This window comes from Macaca mulatta, chromosome 1 (genome assembly GCF_049350105.2).
Source record: "Macaca mulatta isolate MMU2019108-1 chromosome 1, T2T-MMU8v2.0, whole genome shotgun sequence".
Lineage (NCBI taxonomy): Eukaryota > Metazoa > Chordata > Mammalia > Primates > Cercopithecidae > Macaca > Macaca mulatta.
The window spans coordinates 114,810,836-114,836,147 of record NC_133406.1 but is presented as its reverse complement, the minus strand read 5'-3'; the positions used below and the strand labels follow the sequence as shown (position 1 = coordinate 114,836,147).

The 25,312-nt window shown below is 40.6% G+C and overlaps 1 long non-coding RNA gene across 2 annotated transcripts; it reads left to right on the top strand.

Moving 5' to 3' along the window:
- Window positions 1-920: 920 nt before the first annotated feature.
- LOC144338427 (uncharacterized) lies at window positions 921-23,750 on the top strand. 2 transcript variants are annotated; one of them, XR_013412511.1, is made up of 4 exons: window positions 921-1,596; window positions 19,971-20,175; window positions 22,555-22,749; window positions 23,548-23,750. It is a non-coding gene; the product is annotated as an uncharacterized LOC144338427 (long non-coding RNA). The 2 variants fall into 2 exon arrangements; XR_013412510.1 differs by lacking the exon at window positions 19,971-20,175 and having other exon boundaries at window positions 921-1,623.
- The last annotated feature ends 1,562 nt before the right edge of the window (window positions 23,751-25,312 follow it).

Below are 25,312 nucleotides of genomic sequence, written 5' to 3'. Positions count from 1 at the left end.
ACCTTCAAGATTTTCGCAATATCTGCATATTTATAATAATAATATTATTTAATTAATTTATTTTGAGACAGAGTCTTGCTCTGTTGCCCAGGCTAGAGTGCAGTGGCCCCATCTCAGCTCACTGCAACCTCCGCCTCCCAGGTTCAGTAGATTCTCCTGCCTCAGCCTCCTGAGTAGCTAGGATTACAGGTGCATGCCACCATGCCCAGCTAACTTTTGTATTTTTAGTAGAGACGGGGTCTCACCATGTTTGGCCAGGCTGGTCTTGAACTCCTGACCTCATGTGATCCGCCCACCTCGGCCTCCCAAAGTGCTAGGATGAGAGGCATGAGCCACAATGCCCGGCCTATTATTTTTAAACCAATGTTAACTACTCACTTAAGAATTTAGCCTTACTTTGGGAGGCCGAGACGGGCGGATCACGAGGTCAGGAGATCCAGACCATCCTGGCTAACATGGTGAAACCCCGTCTCTACTAAAAATACAAAAAAAAAATAGCTGGGCGAGGTGGCATGCGCCTGTAGTCCCAGCTACTCGGGAGGCTGAGGCAGGAGAATGGCGTAAACCCGGGAGGCGGAGCTTGCAGTGAGCCGAGATCCGGCCACTGCACTCCAGTCTGGGCTACAGAGCGAGACTCCGTCTCAAAACAAAAACAAACAAACAAAAAAAAACAAAAAAAGAATTTAGCGTTACACTAATATTTGGGATAACCAGTTTGTTGAGCTGGTTTTAATATTTTTTAACAAAGAATAAATACTCAAACATTCTTAAAAAGTGCATGTAGCACTTAAAGACGATCTTGTTACGCCATTTGGGAAACTATGTAGCTAAGGCTGTTGGGGTGAACCAAGGTAGTGAGGCCCCCTACGGGCCAGGAGGGGGCGCACTTGCAGGTCACCTGAAGTCCTTATTTAAGGGATAAGGTGGAGGCTGATAAAATCTTTTAGAGGCCGGACGCTGGCACCGGACGGAGTAGGGAACCCCAGGCATTACCTCACCAAAGGGGCCCAGCGCCTAGAGGGGCTGCGGAAAGCTCCGACAATACGAGGAGCCTTTGGGCTCTGGAGCCCAGAGCGAGATCCTGCGCGCCGAGGCCCAGTTCTCTGTCAGGATCACTGGGGCTACCCCAGGCAGCTGCTGGGCCCGGTCGCGGACCTCGGCCAGAACACGGAGGAATCTCACATCAGAGGCCTCCCTTGGTAGAGGTGGGGGAGCCGCGGGGCGGCAGTGTGGAAGGGCCATCGGCGTAGGTCTTTCGTATCCCCTCGGGCCGCTCGGGGCTGTGCGTTCGGAAACAGCAAAAGATACGGCCTCAGGCTTCTGGCCTCAGCCGAAAGACTGGTGAGCACAGGCTCCCGTCGCGCCTCCAGTCGCGCAGAGGGAAGTAGGAAAAGCTGCTTCCGGGCGGAGGGGCTGCACTTCCGGGTCCGGCGCCCCCAGACCGGCGGCTCCGGCGAGAAGAGCCCCTGGGAGGGTAAGGGCCCCGGCACGTGTCCCCGTGGCGCAGAGCTCGCTAGCAGGGGCGCGGGCTGCCTCCTTGTTATGGTGTGATCCGAATGAAACAGCGGACTTTGGGATCCAGAACCCCGGACTGAGGTTGTGCTTGGCTTAAGGGGCGGGCTGGTAGGTCAGCCCCTTTGGGGCATCATTGGTTCTCTCCAGGCCTGTCACACTCGGGCCGCACGTGGTGCTTTGGTACTCCCCAAATGTCATGCCTTGATTTTTCTTACTAATAGTAGTTTACACTGTTTTACTGCTTCACTGCTTCACTTAAATAAAGCAATTATTTCAAAAGGAAACGTTGGTCATTTGTAAAATGGTAGTCAAGATGGTACAGCGGATTAATGTAAGGATTAAATGAGACTATACATGAAAGTGCTGAAAACAGTACAGGGTACTTACCGTTATTATTGTTGAAGTAGAAAGTGAGTTCTGGGAAACAGTGGGTGTATGGCCCTTCACAGCAGGTTTTGGAAACGTCTGATTTCCAGCCTGATTTCCAGCCTAGCCTCCTTCCTCCTGTTTCCGTCTGTTGCCTGATTGTCCGCACTGGCTGAAAGGAGATACTCCCTGCCACTCCATTCACCACTGAAAATTCTTGTCAGTTTGGTTGCTTAGGTAGCTACTAAGTAGAGTTGCCAGCAGGTGGCCCCAGAGCACACGGTTGTGTTTGTGTTTTTGGGTCCCATATTTAATTAGTAATTTAGTAGGGACGTATTGAACACTTATTCCACACTGTGGTACACTGTACCAGGGAATAGAGGGATGCTTGAGGGTGTGGGAGGCAGACCCTGGCCTCAGGGAGAATATAAATGATTTATTATTCTGGTCTTTCACAAGATTTTGGCCTTTTAAAATATTCATTCATGTATTCATTCAACAAACATTTATTGGATGTTTACTCTGTTCCAGTTTCCGTTCAGAGATGTGAAGTATATCAATGAATATAATAGACAAAGATCTTTGCCTTCATAGAGCTTACATTCTAGCATACAACAATAAAGATAATAAATTATGTAAAATGTTAGAAGTGTTATGAAAAAGAAAAAATGTAGACCAGTGTTTGTGTGTGTGGGTAGGGTTGGTGGGATGGGCAGGTTGCAGTATGAAATAGAGTGGTTAGTATTAAATAGGCTTCATTAGGAAGGCAAGATTGAGCAAAGATTCAAAAGATGTGAGGAAATTAGTCAGAGATCTGGCGGAAAGAGTGTTCTAGATATGAAAAAATTGGAGTTATTACATTTACCCCTTTATATATGAGGTAATTGAGGTTCGGATAAGTAAAGTGACTTGTTTAGGGTCTTATAAGAGGTTTCTAACAAAACTGGTCTGGTTTCATGTCCTCATTTCCAGTCTGGTGTTCATTTACCAGATCACATTACCACTTGGTGTTTTTAGGGTGATGGAGACTTCACAATACATAACTTGCTTAAATGATGACTCAGGTTATCTTGGCATACTTCCCATCATTGGGTAATACCAAATTGTCTGTGATCTTTCTTTTTTACATAATCAGTAAATATTTATTTTGCTAAGTGGTGTGGAGGATAGAAGCATGTCTCCTGCCCCTAAGGGACTAATAATCTATACATAACCATTTTGGCCTTCATCTCTTTTTCATCTACTTTCCCCATTTCCCCCAAGACAAGCCCACTGATGATCTGTACCTACAGCTTAGAATTAGGTCAAGTCCTTAAACTTGGTCACCCATTCTTGGTTTGTAGGTTCCAGAATTTCACTAGATTCCTTTTGCTGACAGTTATCCTCCCGTCATAAGTCTCTACTCCCTTTATCCTGTGTTGGACTAGTCTATGAGACTGGGCTTATGCTCTACTTTTCACTCCTCAATTAGATATCCCATCTGGATCCTTAGTTCCCCTCTAGAACTGCCTCCTTGTCTTTTGTATTCGCAGTTGTTGAGATCTTTCCACTTGAGTGGAGACTTTACATCGCTCCTATTTGGGAGTTGTGCCCCTTGTTCACTGTGCTTGCTCCCCTTGAGCTGCCTCTCTGAGCCTGAGTCAGTTCTCCTCACCTCTGGCCCAGGGAACTCTGGACATGTGCCAGACCCCTTTCCCTTCATGCCTACACTTGCTGGAAGGATATTGTGGTGCCTTGTGTTAAAAGTCCTGGGTTATGGCATATGTGAAACAGCAGCAAAGGACAGAAGACTTTTTAGGTAATTAATTGCCTGGTAACTAGTTGTTTAAAGGAGAAGGGTGTTCGGTAAGCCTGAGTCGGTAAGAACGAGGAAGGTGGAACTTGAACCTGGTCTTGAGGGATGGGTAGAATTAATAGGCGTAGGGGAGAGAACAGGGTTGGGGGTGAACTTGATATGTTGTGAGCCAGTAAGGAGATTACCCTAAGTGGAATGGAGAGGATGTGTTTGGGAGTGGTGGTGGGAAGAGGATAGATAGGCAGGGCTGGATTGGAGCAGAGCCTGGAGCATCAACTTGAGAAGTTTGCATTACAACATCATAAATTATTTTTAAATATTTTATGGTTCTTGGGAAGCTGGAATGAAGGCACAACGACAACGTGTCATTAAGATTTGTATATCTACCTGCCTATCTTTGATCATCTCAAATTTGCTTTGTCCCTGAATGTCCCATATGAAAGAGGTTCCCTTGGTTATTTTGTCACAGCATTGTGTTCCTTATTTACTTTTTCAGTCTTTTCTAGTGTGCCCTAGAATGAATGTTACCAGAAGGCAAGGACTTGTTCTGCCTCCTTGTGGAATGCCCAGAATGTAGAACAGTTTCAGATATACATTCAATGCTTTAAAAATATTTGTTTTATTCAATAAAAATGAATGCCCTGAGCTAAGTTTATTTCTCTAAACTTGATCTATTCTGCCTTCTGAATGCTTGAATTCTGTTAGTGCTAAAACCATTTGGTCTGCTTAGTTGTATACTTGGAGTCAATTTTGATGAAGACATGAGGACAGGTCCTGACCATTCTTAAACTTTACATGAGGATTGTATTCCCACTGAAGCCTTGTTTTTTTTACTCTATTATGCCAAGTTAACACAGTGCCACATGTTGCATTTTAGATATGAAGACAGGAAACATCAAACATGAACAGTGAGGCTAAAGGAATGAGAAGTTATTGGGAGCCGGGGCCATGGGCAAATTGTAAATTGTATGTTTCTAAATGTAACCATCATATTATCTGTTCTGTCCTCTTCCAAGGGGAAGAATCATGTAATGGTTAAGAACATGGTCCCTGGAGTTAGGCTGCCTGTGCTCAAATTCTGGCTCAGCCACTTACTAGCAGTGTACCCTTGGGAAAGCTGCTTAACTTCTCTGTTTCTCAGTTTTCTCATCTATAATATATGGGTAAGAATAATACTTACAGAGTTATTGTGAGGATTAATATGTGGGAAGTTCTTGGAGCAGTGCTAGCATATAGTAAATGCTCATCAAATGTTATTATTAGCTATATTAGCTATTATTAGCTATTAATATTTAGTGGGCCATTGAAACAGCATAGGCTCTATTGCTATTTGGGCTGCTGATCTGAAACAGGTGGCCAGACTTCATTGAGGGATGACCTTTGCAAGGTGTGATTGAGGGTACGGGATTGAAGGGAATTTGGGATTTTTTGAGTGAGGACTGAGTTCCTGCGGGAGATACAGTCACCCCAAAGGGAGGTACCAGGTGGAATTATTTCCGTTGGAATGTGCACACAAATTCTTTGACACAACTAAGGAAGTATTACTACTTGGTTTTCTATATGTGGGTCTGCACAGAAAACTAAAAGAACTCTGTTGCTACCTTGTTTTTCCTGTTTTTGGGGCAGAAGGCAATCAAGTGTGAAGCCAGGCAAACCTTTGATCATTGTTGTTAGTGCAGAAAAAGCCTTCTTCCTCTACTTTCCCATCCTCTCCTTCCTCACTGTCTGTTTCTCCCTCTCTGTAAACACAATGGGACATTTCACTTCAAGAGTGTGTCTTGTTGAGGTAGGGCAGAAGGGTTTGGTGGTTTTATCAGACTGTTTAACCATAAAAGGTATTTCATCCCTGTGTTCCTGTGCCTCATTTCAGGCACTTGGTATTTTTACTGCCTCACCCCCATCAACAGAGAAAAGATGGATTTGATGTCATTTATTATATACTTTAAACTGATTTTATTTTGCTGAATTTGTAAATACATGCAAATGAACTATTTTAGAGCTACAAAAACAACCATGGCCAGATATGTGAAGTATGAATGAGGTCTTACCCAGTCCCCCCCCCCAGGGTTTGCACAGGTTTATTCTGAGGGTCCCTTAGTCCAAACTGGGGGGGTCCATGGACAAAGATCAACATTCTTCTCTTCTAAATTCAAAAGGCAAGGTGCATGTAGGAGACATTAAAGTTTGAAAGAAGATGCTATTGGGAACATTTTTTTTCCTTTTACTCCACCCCTACCCAGAATAGAAAAAAGACCATCTAAACAAGAGTGGAGTTTGGAGAAAAAGTAGAGTAGGATGTAGTGTATGGGCTGGGCCTGTGCTCTTCCCTTGCCCCAGACTGAGTGTGAGGAGTGGTGAATACAAACACTGCAAACCTGACTGTATGTATGGGAATCCCAGAACTGAAAGGACACGTGTCTCCTTTTCTTAGTGTCACCAAGATGACTGCAAACCCTGTAGAGGCCCTTCAGTGCTGTGGAGTGAGAAAACTTGGTTTCACATGTTTGGCCTTGCTTGTTGCAGAAATTCAGACCCCTGAGTTTCTCTCAGCCCTAAAGTGGCATGAGAGGACATATGAAATTATTAATTATTCTTGTTCCCTTCTTCGATTCTTGCTTGTCTTCCTTTTCACCATTCTGATCTATCTTTAAGAGAGGTCATTTTTCAAATTCTATCTTTAAGAGGATTTAGGTCTCGATATACTGGTTTTTCCCTTCAATATGGGTCGATTTTGGACTCTAAGCCTCAAGTTTCCTCTTATGTGGTTCCCTCTTTACATTTATTCCTTGATACTTTCCCAGACCTGTTTCCAGAGCCAAAACCATCTCTTCATTTAAAATATTCTGAAATTTCTTTATCTACTCCCTTAAGTCATTTCACTCTTTCTGAGCCAATTTGGTTTTCCAAGATTTTACTGATTGGCCCTTAGCTTTGTGATAATGTCCTTCAGCATTCCCTCCTCTTTGGTGCAGTTGGCAGTTTCATTTCCAATATATTAGGGCCCCAGTCATCATTGTCATTCTTTTCTTTTTTTTCTTCTCTACTTTTCTTTTCTTTTCCCTTTTCTTTTCCTTTCCCTTCCCTTTCCCTTCCCTCCCCTCCCCTCCCTTCCCTTCTCCTCCCTTCCCCTCCCCTTCCTTCCCCTCCCCTCCCCTCTCCTCCCCTTCCTTCCCCTCCCCTCCCCTCCCCCCTCTCTTTTTCTTTCTTCTTTCTTTTCCTTCTTTTCTTCCTTCCTTCTTTCTTTCCCCCTCTTTCCTCTCTTTCTTTTTTCTTCTTTCTTCTCCTCTTCCTTCTTCTTCCTCCTTCTTCCCCTTCTTCTCCTCCTCCTTCTCCTTCTTTCTCCTTCTTTCTTCTTTCTTTCCTCTTCCTCCTCCTTCTTCTTCTTTTTCTCTCTTCTCCCTTCCTTCTTCCTCCTTCCCTCTCTCTCTCCTTTCTCCCTTTTCTCCTCCTCCCCCTCCTCTTCCTTTCCTCCTCCACCTTCTCCTCCTCCTCCTCCTTCTTCCTTCCTTCCTTCTTTTTCTTTTCCTCCTCTTCCTTCTTTCCCTCCTCTTCCTTCTCCTCCTCCTCTTTCTCCTCTTCTTCTTTCTTTCTTTTTCTTTCTTTCATTTGTTCTTTCTTCCTCTCTTTCGTTTCTCTTTCTTTCATTCATTTGTTCTTTCTCTCTCTTTCTTTTTTCTTTCTAGTCTCTCCTTCCTTCCTTCCTTCCTTCCTTGCTTCCTTCCTTCCTTCCTCTCTCTCTTTCTCCTCATGATCCTCCTCCTCCATCTTGTTCTTTTGGCTTATTGGTAAAATCTACTGCTCCTTTCTGATTGGACCTATAGCTTTGGGTCAATGAATTACAAAGTTAGAGTTTCAGTAGGATTTTTGAAGTAACTACCTCCTCACCTTAACTGAAACTAGAATTTTCCTGAATGATACTACTTTTCAGTAGTTCCAAGTACAGGTTACACATTCTCCCGCTGTTGTGTTGTGGCCTAGAGGTGCGCACAGCATGATTTTGTTGCTCACCACTGTGGCTTCTTTCAATAACCACTCCTTCATTGATGCACATACATTCCACCCTCTTTCCATCCTTACTTTTTCCTTGACTGATCTCCTTCCCCTATAACCACATAGTCTTCAGTGAGGGCTTTGGCAACTGTCTATTTCTTTCCACCCTAGCTATTATCATCATTCTGGAAAACTTCAACAATCATGTTGGTGATGCATCTGGATCCATCATTTCTTACACTCCATTGATCTCTACCTCCACTCTACCTCAGCCAGCCATTCAAATGACCACATCCTGGACCTTGTCATCAGCCATAACTGTTCCATCTCTGAAGCTGTGAACCCTGAAATGTCACTCATTGATCACAGAGAATAGGCTTCTAGCTCTCCTACTCTTAAGTTCCCACTAAACCTGTTCTTAAAAAATAATCTTTTAATTTTTATCTTGATTAATTGCATGGCTACCATCTAGAACTGATAGTAGTAAACATTTTGTCATATTTGCTTCAGGTCTTATTAAAATGAATAAAACATTGCAGGTCAATTTAAGTCTCCTGTGTTTCTCACCCCCAAGTTCTAATCTTTTTTTTTTCTTATCAGAAGTACCACCATAATTAATTTGGTAAATATGTGTGATGTGTATGTATAAATGTGTTGCGTATATATGTATAAAATATGTAACTGCATTTAAAAGTTTATGTAATGTACTGTACATATTAATAGTTTGCAACTTGATTTCCACTCAAAGTTATTATGTTTTTAAAATCTATGTGTATATATAATAGTTACTTTCTTCTAGGTGCACCGTAGCTTTCCAATATAAGAATATAGTATACTTTATCCATTTCCCAAATTCACTATTACAAACAATGCTGTATTAAACACCCTTGCAAATGTCTTCCCAAACAAAATAGGTCAGTGTAGTGCCATGGCTAAGGTAGCACCACAGCTGGACTGTATGGCACCTTTGTGTGAATAAGAAAGACTTCCTCTTTTTATGGACCTAGTCCTCTGAACTCACAGCTTGGCAAATAGAAAGTGCCTAGGGCAAAGATAAAAGTACTCAGGTGGATGTAGCTTTGAACTAGGTATGCATAGATCATTAACTGGGGCATGGATTGGATTTCTGTGCCAACTTGCTCCCTCTTGGCACCACTGGGACAGTGAATGAATTGCATAGCCACATGTGGTGCCCTGGGTTACAAACAAAAACTTAGAGTCACATTGCTTGGTTTCAGTAGTAGCTATGTGACCATAGCAAATTACTTAACCTCCGTGCCTCATCAGTAAAATGATGATATGGAATGATCTATCTCCTAGGGTGATTGAGAGAGTTATACATAGTAGTGCTTAGTGCATAGTATGTTTTATATAACGATTAGATATTATTATCATAAATGTAGATAAACCTTGGAGATATTGCAAGTTCGGTTCCAGACTACTGCATTAAAGAGAATATTGCAATAAAGTGAGTTACATGAATTGTTTGGTTTCCCAGTGCATATAAAAGTTATGTTTACACTGTAGAGTAGTCTCTATTGAGTGTTCAGTAGCATTATGTCTAAAAAAGTATACATTCCTTCATTGAAAATACTTTAATGCTAAAAAATGCTAATGAACCTTCAGCAAGTTGTCATCTTTTTGCTGGTGAAGGGTCTTGCCTTGATGTTGATGGCTGCTGGCTGATTAGGGTGGCAGTTACTGAAGGTTAGGGTGGCTGTGGCAATTTCTTAAAAGAAGACAACAGTGAAGTTTGCTGTGTTGACTGACTCTGCCTTTCACGAGAGATTTCTCTCTAACATGCAGTGCTGTTTGATACAGTTTTACCCACAGTATAATTTCTTTTAAAATTGGTTGATCCTCTCATACCCTGCCACTGCTTTATCAACTAAATTTATGGAGTATCATAACAGTGTTCACAGCATCTTCACCAGGTGCAGATTCCATCTCAAGAAATCACTTTCTTTGCTCATTCATAACCAACTTCTCATCTGTTTAAGTTTTATCATGAGATTGTAGCAATTAAGTCACATCTTCAGGCTCTACTTCTTTTTTTAAATTTTTAATTAATTTATTTTTATTGTTTTTTATTCAACTTTTAAGTTCTGGGGTATGTGTCCATGCTGTGCAGGTTTGTTATCTAGGTAAACATGTCAGGCTTTACTTCTAATTCTAATTCTCTTGCTATTTCCACCACATCTGCAGTTACTTCCTCCACTGAAGTCTTGAATCTCTCAAAGTAATCTATTAGGGTTAGAATCAACTTCTTTCAGACCCCTGTGAATGTTGATATTTTGACTTCTCCATGAATCATGGATGTTCTTAATGACATCTAGAATGGATAATCCTTTCCAGAAGATTTTCAATTTTCTTTACTCAGATCCATCAGAGGAATCACTATTTATGGTAGCTATAATCTTCCAAAATGTATTTCTTATATAAGAAGACTTGAAAATTGAAATCACCCCTTAATCCATGGCCTGCAGAATGGATGTCATGTTGGTAGGCACAGGAACAACATCCCCGTACATTTTTATCAGAGCTGTTGGATGACCAGGTGCATTGTCAATGAGCAGTAATATTTTGAAAGGAATCTCTTTTTTTCTGAGTAGTAGGTCTCAACAGTGGGCTTAAAATCGTCAGTAACCATGCTGTAAACAGATGTGCCATCATCCAGGCTTTGCTGTTCCATTTATAGAGCACAGGCAGAGTAGATTTAGCATAATTTTTAAGGGCCCTGGGATTTTCAGAATGGTAAATGAGCATCAGGTTCAACTTAAAGTCACCAACTGCATTAGTCCCTTACAAGAGAGTCAGCCTGTCCTTTGAAGTTTTGAAGCCAAAGAATTGACATCTCTGTAGCTATAAAAGTCTTAGGTGACATCTTCTTCTGATAGAATGCTGTGCTGTCTACATTGAAAATCTGTTGTTCAATGTAGCTGCCTTCATCAGTTATCTTAGCCAGATCTACTGGATAACTTGCTGCAACTTCTCTATCAGCATGTGCTGCATCACCCTGCACTTTTTATTCTGGAGATGGCTTATTTCCTGAAACCTCATGAACCAACCTCTGCTAGCTTCAAACTTTTCTTCTGTAGCTTCCTTACCTCTCTCAGCTTCATAGAATTGAAGAGTTAGGGCCTTACTCTAGATTAGGCTTTGGTTTAAGATAATTGTATGGCAGGTTTGATCTAGCTAGATCACTAAAATTTTCTCCAAGTCAGTGGTAAAGCTGTTTTACTTTCTTATCATTCATGTGTTCACAGGAGTAGCACTTTTAATTTTCTTTAAGAATTTTTCATTTGCATTCACAAACTTGGCTAACTGGCACAAAAGACCTAGCTTTTGGTCTCTCTCTGCTTTTGACATGCTTTTCTCATTAAGTTTAATAAATTCTATTTATTTATTTATTTATTTATTTATTTATTTATTTATGAGACGGAGTCTTGCTCTGTCGCCCAGGCTGGTGTGCAGTGGCATGATCTCAGCTCACTGCAACCTCTGCCTCCTGGGTTCAAACAATTCACCTGTGTCAGCCTCCCGAGTAGCTGGGACTACAGGCACCCACCACCATGCCTGGCTAATTTTTGTATTTTTAGTAGAGACAGGGTTTCGCCATATTGATTAGGCTTGTCTTGAACTCCTGACCTCAGATGATCCAACTGCCTTGGCCTTCCAAAGTGCTGGGATTACAGGTGTGAGCCACCATGCCCAACTCTGATTTTTTATTTAAAGTGAGAGACATGCGGCTGTACTTGGTGACTCATGCCTGTAATCCCAGCACTTTGGGAGGCCAAGATGGGTGGATCACTTGAAGCCAGGAGTTCGAGACTAGCCTAGGTAACATAATGATACCCCATTTCTTTTTTTTTTTGTTTAGAAGGAAGAGTGGTTTATTATACTCCTTTCCTAAAACACGAAATTTTGGAAAAATTAGGTAATTCAGCCTTTCTTTAATTTCTCCAAGAACTTAGAATGTATCTCATGATCTACTCCAATTTTGTAAAATTCTCATTATTAATAATTTCTTCTTTTACTAGGCCTGCAGTTCTTCAGATGTCATTCAGGTACCCTGGGAGTCCCTGAAACCCTTTTAGGGTGTCCTCATGGTCAAAACTGTTTTCATAATAGTACTAAGATATTATTTGCCTTTTTCTTTTCTTTTCTTTTCTTTTTTTGAGATGGAGTCTCCCTCCGTTGCCCAGACTGGAGTGCAGTGGCGTGATCTCCGCCTGCAAGCTCCGCCTCCCGGGTTCACGCCATTCTCCTGCTTCAGCCTCCCGAGCAGCTGGGACTACAGGCGCCCGCCACTATGGCTGGCTAATTTTTTGTATTTTTAGTAGAGACGGGGTTTCACCGTATTTGCCTTTTTCATTCTTGTTTTCCACAAGAGTACAGTGGAATTGTCTAGCAGTTACGTGATATACGTCATCATCACAGACTGTATATAGAAGCAGATAGGAGAATACCACTGTCTTCTAATAAAGCAGACATTAAAGAGACATCAAAAAAATGATAAACAGTGCCACTTTTGTCTTGGAAAATAGCTGCTTTTCATTAAAAGTGTTATTTATGTTTACATATGATGGGTTATTTATTAGTTTAGATGAGTAATAAATTTTTTTAAAAATTTCTGTTTTAATTTCTTTTTTTTAATTTTATTTATTTTTTATTGTTATTATACTTTAAGTTCTAGGGTACATGTGCATAACGTGCAGGTTTGTTACATGTGTATACTTGTGCCATGTTGCTGTGCTGCACCCATCAACTCGTCAGCACCCATCAACTATAACTCCCAATGCAATCCCTCCCCCCTCTCCCCTCCCCCCTCCCCATGATAGGCCCCGGTGTGTGATGTTCCCCTTCCCGAGTCCAAGTGATCTCATTGTTCAGTTCCCACCTATGAGTGAGAACATGCAGTGTTTGGTTTTCTGTTCTTGTGATAGTTTGCTAAGAATGATGGTTTCCAGCTGCATCCATGTCCCTACAAAGGACACAAACTCATCCTTTTTTATGGCTGCATAGTATTCCATGGTGTATATGTGCCACATTTTCTTAATCCAGTCTGTCACTGATGGACATTTGGGTTGATTCCAAGTCTTTGCTATTGTGAATAGTGCCGCAATAAACATACGTGTGCATGTGTCTTTATAGCAGCATGATTTATAATCCTTTGGGTATATACCCAGTAATGGGATGGCTGGGTCATATGGTACATCTAGTTCTAGATCCTTAAGGAATCGCCATACTGTTTTCCATAATGGTTGAACTAGTTTACAATCCCACCAACAGTATAAAAGTGTTCCTATTTCTCCACATCCTCTCCAGCACCTGTTGTTTCCTGACTTTTTAATGATCGCCATTCTAACTGGTGTGAGATGGTATCTCATTGTGGTTTTGATTTGCATTTCTCTGATGGTCAGTGATGATGAGCATTTTTTCATGTGTCTGTTGGCTGTATGAATGTCTTCTTTTGAGAAATGTCTGTTCATATCCTTTGCCCACTTTTTGATGGGGCTGTTTGTTTTTTTCTTGTAAATTTGTTTGAGTTCTTTGTAGGTTCTGGATATTAGCCCTTTGTCTGATGAGTAGATTGCAAAAATTTTCTCCCATTCTGTAGGTTGCCTGTTCACTCTGATGGTAGTTTCTTTTGCTGTGCAGAAGCTCTTTAGTTTAATGAGATCCCATTTGTCAATTTTGGCTTTTATTGCCATTGCTTTTGGTGTTTTAGACATGAAGTCCTTGCCCATGCCTATGTCCTGAATGGTACTACCTAGGTTTTCCTCTAGGGTTTTTATGGTATTAGGTCTAACATTTAAGTCTCTAATCCATCTTGAATTAATTTTCGTATAAGGAGTAAGGAAAGGATCCAGTTTCAGCTACCTACTTATGGCTAGCCAATTTTCCCAGCACCATTTATTAAATAGGGAATCCTTTCCCCATTTCTTGTTTCTCTCAGGTTTGTCAAAGATCAGATGGCTGTAGATGTGTGGTATTATTTCTGAGGACTCTGTTCTGTTCCATTGGTCTATATCTCTGTTTTGGTACCAGTACCATGCTGTTTTGGTTACTGTAGCCTTGTAGTATAGTTTGAAGTCAGGTAGCGTGATGCCTCCAGCTTTGTTCTTTTGACTTAGGATTGTCTTGGAGATGCGGGCTCTTTTTTGGTTCCATATAAACTTTAAAGCAGTTTTTTTCAATTCTGTGAAGAAACTCATTGGTAGCTTGATGGGGATGGCATTGAATCTATAAATAACCTTGGGCAGTATGGCCATTTTCACGATATTGATTCTTCCTATCCATGAGCATGGTATGTTCTTCCATTTGTTTGTGTCCTCTTTGATTTCACTGAGCAGTGGTTTGTAGTTCTCCTTGAAGAGGTCCTTTACATCCCTTGTAAGTTGGATTCCTAGGTATTTTATTCTCTTTGAAGCAATTGTGAATGGAAGTTCATTCCTGATTTGGCTCTCTGTTTGTCTGTTACTGGTGTATACGAATGCGAAGCAATTGTGAATGGAAGTTCATTCATGATTTGGCTCTCTGTTTGTCTGTTACTGGTGTATACGAATGCTTGTGATTTTTGCACATTAATTTTGTATCCTGAGACTTTGCTGAAGTTGCTTATCAGCTTAAGGAGATTTTGGGCTGAGACAATGGGGTTTTCTAAATATACAATCATGTCATCTGCAAAGAGGGACAATTTGACTTCTTCTTTTCCTAACTGAATACCCTTGATTTCTTTCTCTTGCCTGATTGCCCTAGCCAGAACTTCCAACACTATGTTGAATAGGAGTGGTGAGAGAGGGCATCCCTGTCTCGTGCCAGTTTTCAAAGGGAATTTTTCCAGTTTTTGCCCATTCAGTATGATATTGGCTGTGGGTTTGTCATAAATAGCTCTTATTATTTTGGGGTACGTTCCATCAATACCGAATTTATTGAGCGTTTTTAGCATGAAGGGCTGTTGAATTTTGTCAAAAGCCTTTTCCGCATCTATTGAGATAATCATGTGGTTCTTGTCTTTGGTTCTGTTTATATGCTGGATTATGTTTATTGATTTGCGAATGTTGAACCAGCCTTGCATCCCAGGGATGAAGCCCACTTGATCATGGTGGATAAGTTTTTTGATGTGCTGCTGGATCTGGTTTGCCAGTATTTTATTGAGGATTTTTGCATCGATGTTCATCAGAGATATTGGTTTAAAATTCTCTTTTTTTGTTGTGTCTCTGCCAGGCTTTGGTATCAGGATGATGTTGGCCTCATAAAATGAGTTAGGGAGGATTCCCTCTTTTTGTATTGATTGGAATAGTTTCAGAAGGAATGGTACCAGCTCCTCCTTGTACCTCTGGTAGAATTCAGCTGTGAATCCATCTGGTCCTGGACTTTTTTTGGTTGGTAGGCTATTAATTATTGCCTCAATTTCAGAGCCTGCTATTGATCTATTCAGGAATTCAACTTCTTCCTGGTTTAGCCTTGGAAGAGTGTAAGTGTCCAGGAAATTATCCATTTCTTCTAGATTTTCTAGTTTATTTGCGTAGAGGTGTTTATAGTATTCTCTGATGATAGTTTGTATTTCTGTGGGGTCGGTGGTGATATCCCCTTTATCATTTTTTATTGCGTCGATTTGATTCTTCTCTCTTTTCTTCTTTATTAGTCTTGCTAGCGGTCTGTCAATTTTGTTGATCTTTTCAAAAAACCAACTCCTGGATTCATTGGTTTTTTGGAGGGTTTTTTGTGTCTCTATCTCCTTCAGTTCTGCTCTGATCTTAGTTATTTCTTGCCTTCTGCTAGCTTTTGAATGCGTTTGCTCTTGCTTCTCTAGTTCTTTTAATTGTGATGTTAGAGTGTCAATTTTAGATCTTTCCTGTTTTCTCTTGTGGGCATTTACTGCTATAAACTTCCCTCTACACACTGCTTTAAATGTGTCCCAGAGAGTCTGGTATGTTGTATCTTTGTTCTCATTGGTTTCAAAGAACATCTTTATTTCTGCCTTCATTTCGTTATGTACCCAGTAGTCATTCAGGAGCAGGTTGTTCAGTTTCCATGTAGTTGAGCGGTTTTGATTGAGTTTCTTAGTCCTGAGTTCTAGTTTAATTGCACTGTGGTCTGAGAGACAGTTTGTTATAATTTCTGTTCTTGTACATTTGCTGAGGAGTGCTTTACTTCCAATTATGTGGTCAATTTTGGAATAAGTGCGATGTGGTGCTGAGAAGAATGTATATTCTGTTGATTTGGGGTGGAGAGTTCTATAGATGTCTATTAGTTCTGCTTGCTGCAGAGATGAGTTCAATTCCTGGATATCCTTGTTAACTTTCTGTCTCGTTGATCTGTCTAATGTTGACAGTGGGGTGTTGAAGTCTCCCATTATTATTGTATGGGAGTCTAAGTCTCTTTGTAAGTCTCTAAGGACTTGCTTTATGAATCTGGGTGCTCCTGTATTGGGTGCATATATATTTAGGATAGTTAGCTCTTCCTGTTGAATTGATCCTTTTACCATTATGTAATGGCCTTCTTTGTCTCTTTTGATCTCTGATGGTTTAAAGTCTGTTTTATCAGAGACTAGTATTACAACCCCTGCTTTTTTTTGTTCTCCATTTGCTTGGTAAATCTTCCTCCATCCCTTTATTTTGAGCCTATGTATGTCTCTGCATGTGAGATGGGTCTCCTGAATACAGCAGACTGATGGGTCTTGACTCTTTATCCAGTTTGCCAGTCTGTGTCTTTTAATTGGAGCATTTAGTCCATTTACATTTAAGGTTAATATTGTTATGTGTGAACTTGATCCTGCCATTATGATATTAACTGGTTATTTTGCTCGTTAGTTGATGCAGTTTCTTCCTAGCCTAAATGGTCTTTACATTTTGGCATGTTTTTGCAATGGCTGGTACCGGTTGTTCCTTTCCATGTTTAGTGCTTCCTTCAGGGTCTCTTGTAAGGCAGGCCTAGTGGTGACAAAATCTCTAAGCATGTGCTTATCTGTAAAGGATTTTATTTCTCCTTGACTTATGAAACTTAGTTTGGCTGGATATGCAATTCTGGGTTTAAAATTCTTTTCTTTAAGAATGTTGAATATTGGCCCCCACTCTCTTCTGGCTTGTAGAGTTTCTGCCAAGAGATCTGCTGTTAGTCTAATGGGCTTCCCTTTGTGTGTAACCCGACCTTTCTCTCTGGCTGCCCTTAAGATTTTTTCTTTCATTTCAACTTTGGTGAATCTGACAATTATGTGTCTTGGAGTTGCTCTTCTCGAGGAGTATCTTTGTGGCGTTCTCTGTATTTCCTGGATTTGAATGTGGGCTGCCCTACTAGGTTCGGGAAGTTCTCCTGGATGATATCCTGAAGAGTGTTTTCCAACTTGGTTCCATTTTCCCCCTCACTTTCAGGCACCCCAATGAGACGTAGATTTGGTCTTTTTACATAATCCCATACTTCTTGCAGGCTTTGTTCATTTCTTTTTCTTCTTTTTTGTTTTGGTTTCTCTTCTCGCTTCATTTCGTTCATTTGATCCTCAATCGCTGATACTCTTTCTTCCAGTTGATCGAGTCAGTTACTGAAGCTTGTGCATTTGTCACGTATTTCTCATGTCATGGTTTTCATCTCTTTCATTTCCATTATGACCTTCTCTGCATTAATTACTGTAGCCATCAATTCTTCCACTTTTTTTTCAAGATTTTTAGTTTCTTTGCGCTGGGTACGTAATTCCTCCTTTAGCTCTGAGAAGTTTGATGGACTGAAGCCTTCTTTTCTCATCTCGTCAAAGTCATTCTCCGTCAAGCTTTGATCCGTTGCTGGCAATGAGCTGCACTCCTTTGCCGGGGGAGATGTGCTCTTATTTTTTGAATTTCCAGCTTTTCTGCCCTGCTTTTTCCCCATCTTTGTGGTTTTATCTGCCTCTGGTCTTGATGATGATGGTGACGTACTGATGGGGTTTTGGTGTAGGTGTCCTTCCTGTTTGATAGTTTTCCTTCTAACAGTCAGGACCCTCAGCTGTAGGTCTGTTGGAAATTGCTTGAGGTCCACTCCAGACCCTGTTTGCCTGGGTGTCAGCAGCAGAGGCTGCAGAAGATAGAATATTGCTGAACAGCGAGTGTACCTGTCTGCTTTTGGTACAAAAGAGTGTACCTCTTGCTTTGGAGGCTTCCTCTCAGGGGTGTACTCCACCCTGTGAGGTGTGGGGTGTCAGACTGCCCATAGTGGGGGATGTCTCCCAGTTAGGCTACTCAGGGGTCAGGGACCCACTTGAGCAGGCAGTCTGTCCCTTCTCAGATCTCAACCTCGGTGTTGGGAGATCCACTGCTCTCTTCAAAGCTGTCAGACAGAGTTGTTTTCGTCTGCAGAGGTTTCTGCTGCTTTTGTTGTTGTTTACTGTGCCCTGTCCCCAGAGGTGGAGTCTACAGAGACAGGCAGGTTTCCTTGAGCTGCTGTGAGCTCCACCCTGTTCGAGCTTCCCAGCGGCTTTGTTTACCTACTTAAGCCTCAGCAATGGCGGGCGCCCCTCCCCCAGCCTTGCTGCTGCCTTGCCGCGAGATCGCAGACTGCTGTGCTAGCAATGAGGGAGGCTCCGTGGGCGTGGGACCCTCCTGGCCAGGTGTGGGATATAATCTCCTGGTGTGCCTGTTTGCTTAAAGCGCAGTATTGGGGTGGGAGTTACCCGATTTTCCAGGTGTTGTGTGTCTCAGTTCCCCTGGCTAGGAAAAGGGATTCCCTTTCTCCTTGCACTTCCCAGGTGAGGCGATGCCTCGCCCTGCTTCAGCTCTCACTGGTCGGGCTGCAGCAGCTGACCAGCACCGATTGTCCAGCACTCCCTAGTGAGATGAACCCAGTACCTCAGTTGAAAATGCAGAAATCACCGGTCTTCTGTGTCGCTCACGCTGGGAGTTGGAGACTGGAGCTGTTCCTATTCGGCCATCTTGCTCCACCCCCCATGATACCCCATTTCTACAAAAAAATTTAAAAATTAGAAGTGCATGGTGGTGTGTACCTGTAATACCAGCTACTTGGGAGGCTGAGGCATGAGAATCACTTGAACCCAGAAAGCAGAGGTTGCAGTGAGCTGAGATCTTGCCACTGCACTCTATCGTGGGCAATAGGGTGATACTCTGCCTCAAATGAATGAATGAATGAATGAATGAATAATAAATAAATAAATAAAGTGAGAGACATGTGACTCTTCCATTCACTGGAACACTTAGAAGCCATTGTCTGGTTATTAATTGGCATAATTTCAATATTGTATCTTAGGGAATAGATAGGCCTGACTAGAGGGAGAAAGAAGGGGGAGCAGCTGATCACTGGAGCAGTGAGAACCCTCGTTTATTGATTAAACTCTCTATTTCATATAGGAAAGGTTTGTGGTGCCCTCAACCTCAACAAGTGTAACAGCAAAGATCACTTATTACAGATCACCATAGCAGATATAATAGTGACAAAGTTTGAAATATTGTGAGAATTACCACAATGTGACACAGAAACATGAAGTGAGCACATGCTGTTGGAAAAATGGTGCTGACAGACTTGCCAGACAGGGTTGCCTGAAACCTTCAATTTGTAAAACACATAGTCTGTGAAGCACGATAAAGTGGAGCACAACAAAATGAAGTATGTCTGCATGCAAACTCCTCTGAGGTATATGAGTAGGAGTAGAACTGCTGGTAGACAGGGTATGCACTTTTCAAATAAACCTGTTCCTTATCCTGTCTCTATTTTTTTTCAGTGTGCCATTCCCCTTCCTGCCTTCTTTAATATCTATCTAGGATTCCATCATCACACTTTTGAAATTGTGGGCCTAAATCATGTTATAATGCATTGTGATTATTGTCAGCAATTGGGAAGCATCTCAAAAAAGAACAAACCAAGTCACCCAGGCCACTCCCCAAAGTGGGCAGAAGAGAAAAGGATTGGGTTAAAGGTTGCAGTAACAGTGACCTCCTCCTGCCAGGCATGATGAATCTTCCTATTTAGACACACTTGCTTTAATCTCCTTTGTTTCCCACTCTACTTCCTTTGAGAGATGTCAGAGATAATGATGGTGAGTGGGCTAAATTCATTTTCTTCCTCTCACTTCCTTCTCCACTTGGCTCTTACCTTCGCCTCCACTACTCCCCATGCACACATGCCTTCAGATATAGTATTTACAGCTACTTATTGCCTTTTATTTGCTGTGCTCTCACTGCTAATTATCCTACATTATGTTTCATTCTCTTTGGTTTTGTTGCCAAGAAATATCCCTATATCCTTACTCCCTGCCACCCCTTGCTCTACTAGAAATCTGGTTTTCCTTTGATGATGCTGTTTTCCTTTTTCTATGAAGTGGAGCCTATCTGTTGTGGTGAAGTCACTGTGGGCTAGTAGATTGAGAATGAGTTCATAGTCAGTCACACTTGAGTTCAAATCTGAACTACATCATAGGTGAGCTGTGTGTCCTTGGATTTATACTTGTAAGAACCTCAGTTTGCATACTGAGGAGAAGTGTAAGGATCTCTGCATCAAAGAGTTATTGTGAAGGTAAAAAAGGGGTAAGTAATGAGACATTGGTACATAGCTCTAGTATATTCCATATCGTTAGTTCTATTTTACCTGAAAAGTTGCTGCTACTAACAAGGCCCATCTTTCCTACAACAGTGGAGTCGAGAGTGTAAGGTCTTGCCTAAGGGAAATTTGGCTATAAAATTATCCCTCCCTTCACACACATATAGTTTGGGCCAAGGAGGGGGCCTGTGAGGCAGCAATCCCCAACCTTTTTGGCACCAGTGACTGGTTTCATGGAAGTCAATTATTCCGTGGATGGGAGGACAGTGGGGATGGGATGGTTTAGGGATGAAACTGTTCCATCTCAGATTATCAGGCATTAGATTCTCATAAAGCATACACAACCTAGATCCCTCCTGGTGCAGTTCACAATAGGGTTTGTGCTCCTATGAGAATCTAATGCAGCTGCTGATCTGACAGGAGGCAAAGTTCAGGTGGTAATGCACGGTGGGCTGCCACTCATCTACTGCTGTGAGGCCTGATTACTAACAGGCCACAGACTAGTACTAGTCCGCAGCCCAGGGATTGGGGACCCCTGCTGTAAGGGTTTCTAGTTTTTCCTCCCATACCTATAACCTTCTCTACGAACCATTATGTGTCCTTGGACCTTTGAATTTTTCTTTGTACCTGTCCTGCCAGTCTCAAACCTGGGATTAACCTAATTCCATGTTTTGTTTTGTTATTTATTTATTTATTTATTTATTTACTTATTTATTTATTTATTTTTTGCTTCTTCTGCCAGGCTGTTAGATGGCAAATATCACATACATGGTGCCTTAGCTTATTTCTACACATTTATTATATTAACCTTGCCCACGCTCTGATTGTTGCCTGGCAATCCCTTTCATCATCCCTAGTGGTTCCTTTTACCAGACCCCTCAGCTGGATTTTTCAGACTTTTCTCATTTCAAATCTTTCCAAGCTTCCTGCTTCACTCCCTCCCCATCCTCCTTTTAGTAGATCACTTTACTTCCTTCTTTGTTAACATTGGGACGTGATTCATAAAGAATGAGGAGTCCAGTCTTGAGAAAAATGTTTTCTTGGCTAAATGACACAGTAGATATTTCAAGGAAAGAAATCACTAGGCTACCAAGATTACAGTTATTCATGTGGATACAAAAATTTCCTCCATATCATTATCATACATGTAGGTGTCAGTGTTGCAAAAGTCAGGGATGAAGTTGTTTACATTAGAGAGTTAGCAATTTATAGGAAAGGGCTCAAAGCTTCATTGATTTGGAAGACTAGGTAGAATCTTCTTACTTATTTTTAGCTTATCTCAAGGTTGTAAAGATTTTCGTTTTTCTTCTCCAATGGTGATACTTTATATGCTTAATCATAATGGTGGTTGGGCAAGGAGTCAGTTTTGTTTTCTCCACAGGGGCCAACAGATGTGAATTCTCCTAACTTTGATTCTTCCAAAAGGAATCAACTGGGTCATGGACAACTAACATACAGATTCCTAGGTCCCATCTACTAGAAATTTGGATTTAGTTGATCTGGGATAGAGGCCACGAGTTTGCTTTTTAAATAATTACCATAGTCTGATGTAGCTCATCCTAGGAACCTCTTTTAGAAACACAGAGGTAATTATATTTTTGCTGAATTTTAATCTCCTTTTTGTCTCAAGACTATATGAGGTATTCTTTTCCTTTCCAAGACTGATTTTTCTGTGTGTATATTTGATTCCATTTCTGTTGTTCCTTCTAGGTCCTTGATCCAACAATGATTCCTTTCTCTGTATCAATAGATTCTTTATATAAATCTCCTTCCACTTGGCTTATAACTATTATTCACATTCAGTAAATTTTTATTGAGTGCTACCTGTGTTTCCAGCATGTATTTTAAGTTCTTCCTTAAAGGATTTTTCCTTCTTCCTTGCCTACTCTCCCATTTCCTCTTTACTACCAAACTTTTTAAAGAATCTTCTCACACTGATATTTAATAATAATTATAACAACAACAAGTAGTAATAAAGATAGCCACTAGTATTTATTAGATGATTACTGTGGACCAGACACTTTTCTAAGTTCACTATGTTATATTAACTATGTAGCAGACAGTTCACAAATTAATTAAAAAATATACATATTAGGATCTGTTTCTGAGCTGTTTATTGTTATATTGATCTGTATTATCTACTCTTCTGCCAATATGCTATTTGGGAGGAGAGTATTTACAATAACTTTATAAAATGCATTTTATCTTCCATTACTTAATGAAATCCCTTCCTTTGGCTTCTGGAACACCATTTTCTCTGCTTCTCCTCCAACTTTGATTCATCTTTATCAGTGTCCTTCACTCCACCTCCTTTATGTGATTCTATTTAAAGCCCTTTACAGCCTGCCTCCAACTTGCTTTCCCAGCTGCAGTTCCTGATACTGGTTTTCCTACATGCTTCAGCCAAAGACATATACTCTTTGGTCCATAAGCACACTATTTCCTCAATATCTTTCACATGGAGTTCACTTCTTTGCTTGTGAAGTCTATGAATATTGCATGGCTGATTTGTCACAATTTTAAGTCTTCAATATCTGGAGTGTTCTGGCAAGAATTTGTAGGTAAGGACAAACCAAGGTGGGTGGTGATGCTCAGGAACCCTTTGTTTCTAGCGTAGAGCACACAGAGTCAGGGAGTCTGAGAGAACAGGAGGAGTAGAGGAACAGGGCCGAGACAGGCTATTGAAGGAATTGGGTATCAGATATTTATCTTTCAAAGGGTACCAGACTGTGTGTGATTGTTTATTAGTCCCTGGTGACCTTCAAAACAAGGCATGCATTATGGAGGTCAAGTCAGAAAATGCCACCCTCTGGAACTGAAACTAATGAGAACTATTAAATATGATGAAATAAAATGTGAAGAGATGAGTTATCTGCAGCAGGAATCCACCCTTGGAAATTTTAAGTACTGCTAATGAGCAGGGTGTTCTTCAAGTCTCTCCCAAGACATTAAGTATGGTTACATTGAAGCAGGAAAGGGGGAGTCCGAGGATGAGTAGTAGTTGGTGTGTCTCCAGCAGTGTCCAGAAGAGTGGATTGCACCAGTCCTAGTTGTTTGACTGTAGTTGTTTAGAGAGAAATATTACTGAAGCAGAAGACAGTGTTATGTCAGCAAACACATATGTTTTGGAGTTAGACAGATTTAGATGTAAAACCTGACTTTACTAATATAAGCAAGTTACTTGACCTTTTAAAGTCTCAGTTTGCTCTTCAATAAAATAACATTTATAACCACAGGGTTTCTATGAGAATGAAATTAAATAATAAGTATATGTCAAGCATATAGCACATAATGTAATGTTCCCAGCTCATAAGATGTTCAATAACAATGCTACTTTTGTATTTTTCTATCCCTTTCAGGAGAAAATTTTTTAATCATCAGATTACCATAGCACAACCTTGGAGAATAAAACTCTTTTGCTCTGAAGCTCATCTAATAACCTGATACCTCTCGAATGAATCTATCCAATGACAGGGAATACCCCATGTTAAACAGCTGATTCTTGTTCTGAATACATTTATAGCTTGTAGTTAATAAATAAATAAATAAATTGAACCCTTAAGACTTTGCTTAGAATTAATCTGTCTCCCAGAGCTTGATCACATTTGAGTGTACAGAAAAAAACTAACAAAAACAAGATCCAACTCGGGATGAGGTATTGAGATTCTGTAAGATCCTGCGTGAAACAGCCCACCTCTTTCTCTTTTCTTCTTTTAGCTGTAACATTATGGTTCTTTAGGTTCTAGAGTCATAATAAGGAAAAGAGAAACATTGTGAAAAACTTGGCTTAATTATATAACTAAGCATTTATTGAGAATTTCTTTGCTTTCTCTTATTAGAAAAATTTTCTTGCCCCTTACCTTGGAAGGCAAAGAATAAGGTTGGGGTGTTGCCCAGAAAAAGGGTCAGGGTTTGGTTCTCATCCTTATATGCCCAGAAACGCACTCATATCAGTGTCCCAGAGTTGGTCAGACTCAGGAAAGCTGTTTCATTGTAACTGAACTCATCAGGGACTGAAGTATAAAAACCAGAGTGCCATTTTATTAATTTACAGTCAGAAATGCATTATCAGAAACACTGGGTGTTTGTATTAATCTTGCTGATGAATGCTTTCTCCTTTTGGGAAAACTATGGAAAGCCAAATTTTCTAGAAGGCCCCTTGGTGAGTTTGAAGTCTATGGCAGAGATGGCAGAGGGTTTGTTGTGTGGTTCAGCTGATGAGTATCATTAGGCACTCACGTGGTGAGACGTTTATTTAAAAAACTAGGACATGCTGGACCAGATACACCAGTGGACTAGCTTGTCAGAACACTCTCCCTTGAGCGGTCCTTGATGGGCATTCTGACATTATTCTTTGTGTTATCCTTTTTCTTACAAAATAATTTAAGATTTACCAGTAAGTGTAGATTTACAAGTCAGTGAATAATATAATGAATACCATCTTGCTTAAGAAAACTTTTGGTATTGTTTATTCGGTCTCAGTCCCATTTTCTTCCTTCCTTCCAGAGGTACACACTGTTCTGAATTTGCTGTTTACCATTTACATAAAGATTTTTACATTTACCAAATATGTATTAACCACAAACAATATATGGTATTGTTATATATATTGTAAAACTATATAAATGGTATCATAACATGTATACTTGTTTTACAACCTTTTCACTTAGCATTACACTTTTGGAATTTGTCCATGTTGATATATACATACCTGTAGCTCATGAATTTTAACTGCTGTATAGCATTTTAGTGTATGGGTATATTATAATTTATCTATTCTTCTATTGAACTTTTAGGTTGTTTGTAACATTTTGCTGTTACAGACTCTTGTCTGTGGTTGCCAGATTTCCTCTTAATTAGTCATCAATTTAGACTTTTGCTGCTCAGTGTCCTCAACACTGGATATTGCCAGACTTTAGTTTTTTCCTGATCCGATGGGTATGAAATGAATTTCATTGTGTTTTAATTATCTATTTCCCTGAGCATTGTTTTAAAAATGTCACTTTGCCATTCAGATTACCTTTGGTGAATTTTCTTTTTATAAGTTTTGCTGTTTTTTTTTAAATTTTTAATTTTTATGTTATTTATATAATGTGGCTGTTAATCATTTGTTGTTTATAGGCA